The sequence below is a fragment of the Alligator sinensis genome, unplaced genomic scaffold, assembly GCF_000455745.1.
Source record: "Alligator sinensis unplaced genomic scaffold, ASM45574v1 scaffold1083_1, whole genome shotgun sequence".
NCBI lineage: Eukaryota > Metazoa > Chordata > Crocodylia > Alligatoridae > Alligator > Alligator sinensis.
This window is the reverse complement of record NW_005842644.1, coordinates 144,553-147,114: the sequence shown is the minus strand read 5'-3', so window position 1 is coordinate 147,114 and position 2,562 is coordinate 144,553.

The following is a 2,562-nucleotide window of genomic DNA, read 5'->3' as shown; positions in this document are numbered from 1 at the left end:
CCATGCAATCAAGCCGACAAGGCATCCGTCCCGGGCAAGTCGTCTGCCGGCTTTGGGGGTCTCCAGCCTGGCTGGTCCCTGGTGCAGAAAGCTGCCTCCTTGCCTGTAGGAGGATCGGGACCGGGAGGGCTGACGAGGAGATGCACAATCCTGCTGGGCTCCGTGCCACTTGCAGAGACAGGAGAGGCCGGTTGGCTCCGGGTGCGTGTGTCCGTGTGCGCTGTGATGGTCACGTGTGTGTCCGTACAGATGCACAGAAGAAGTAGGGCTGGGAGGGACCTGTGGACACACGTGTGCATGTGTTCGGCCATGCGTGCAGCATTGCCCGTGTACACTGACCTGGCACTGCTGGGGCATCTGGAGAGAGAACGTAGCAGACCCAAGGCACATGGGGGATCATCCCATGTATCTATTTAAGCACGTATGTCATTGTACACACATATGTACGCCCCGTATGCAGGTACGCACGTGTGCCTTTGCGTCTGTCCTCTCTCTAGATATACCCGCAACAGATAGAGGTATGTAGTGTGCATCTATCACTTTCCTGTGTACACAGTTTGCAAGGGCGGGTGTGCTCGGTGTTGACCTCCGTGAGTGTGCGTGTGTGTGCACGCTGTTTCTGCATCCATTCACAGGCTTTTCTTACTCAGTTTAGTTTTGTGCCTGTGTCTATATGTCAGTGTGTGCACGTGTCAACTCTGTCCCTGTGTGCATATGCAGTGTGCGTGCATGCATGTGTGTGTGTGTGTGTGTGTGTCTGGGTTGTGTGTGTGTGTTTCTGCATGTCTGTAAACTGTATTCATGTATGCGTATGGACTGTGTATAAGTGTGTGCGTGGGTGTGTGTGTGTTTGTGAACTATATTCCTCTGTGTGTAAACCATATTCCTGTGTGTATATGGATTGTGTGTGTGTGTGTGTGTGTGTACTATATTTCTCTGTGTGTGCATATGGACCCTGTGTGTGTGTCTGCACTATATTTGTGTGTGTGTGTGTGTGTGTGAACTATATTCCTCTGTGTGTAAACTGCATTCCTGTGTGCGTATGGACTCTGTGTGTGTGTGTGTGTGTGTGTGTGTGTATGCTATATTCCTTGGTGTGTGTGTTTGAACTATATTCATGTGTGTATGGACTCTGTGTGCGTGTCTGTGTATGAATTATATTCCTCTGTGTGTATGGACTGTGTGTGCATTGCATCCCTGTGTGCACATGGACTCAGGTGCATGTGCGTGTGCGTGTGCGTGTGTGTGTGTGTGTCTTCGACTCTCTGGGAGAACATAGTGTCTGCTGTGCTTATGGACTGTGCGTGCACACCTGTGCATGTACACACGTGGCAGTCCCACGCACGTGGCATATGACAGGGTCGAGCCAGCCCCTCGCTAGCCTGGCACCAGAGCTGCTGGGGGGCGCAGAGGGAGGGGGCAGCAGAGGTGGGGGGCTGGTGGGAGGTGGGAAGGCGTCGGGGCAGCACTGGATTGGGCCCATGGCTGCAGCAGGCAGCACCCCGGTGGGTCTGGGGGGCTGGTGGGGGGCTGCTGCTGGGTCTTTGATGGAGTGGACGCATCCTGCACCCCCAGCCCTCTCCCTGAGCCAGCCTGGGACGCTCCTGCTGCCTGCAGTGTGGGCCTGGGTGCTGGGTGCTGGGGGGGCAGTTTCCCTTCTCTGCCCCCCAACCATGAGACAAGCCCTCCGCCCCCGCCCTGGGTGCTCTGAGGTCTCCTCTCCCCCTTGGGCCCCACAAGAAGCAGCCAGGGGCCAGCCCAGCCCCACGGGGCCCCGATCCTCTTCCCACGCAGGCCTGGGGGCCCGAGGTTTGCTCCCATTCTCCCCCACCCCACTCCCCACTTCTGAACCGGTGTGAATCCAGATTCATCACGCTCCTTCCCTCCTCCCCCCGCCAGGGAGGAGGTCATTGCCCCGGGGAGCAACCACCGAGCCCCGGAGCAATGACCTGCCAGGCGCGGGCGCAGGCGGGGCGCAGGCAGGGTGGACGGGCAGACACAGATGGACGGGCAGATGGATAGGTAGACAGAGAGACAGACAGAGCCAGATGGATGAATAGGGAGCCGGACAGAAGGACGGAGAGGTGAAGAGAGAAAGAAATAGCAAGAGAGATGGATGGAGGGCTGGATGGACAGTCAGATGAACAGATCAGATGGATGGATACAAAGATGGACAGAGAGGCAGATGGATGGACAGACACCGAGAGACAGAGGGCTGGCCGGACGGACGGACAGGCCAACAGACAGATGAATGGGTGGATAGACAAATGGGCAGGTGGACCGATGGATGGACAGGCAGACAGGTGGACAGATAAGAGAGACGAATGGATGGATACATGGATGGTCAGACAGACAGGCAAATGGCTGGAGAGATCGATGATGGTCCGATGGACGGTTGGATGGACAGTGACCCCCAGCCCCCGGGGCAGCCCCCTGCCCTGCCCTGCCTGGACTGCCCCTGCCCCTGCCCCTGCCCCTGGGCTCGGGGCTGCTGGCAGGGACCGGGCAGGGCAGGGCAGGGCAGGGCAGGGCCGGGCAGGGCCGGGCCGGGCGGGCTCGGGG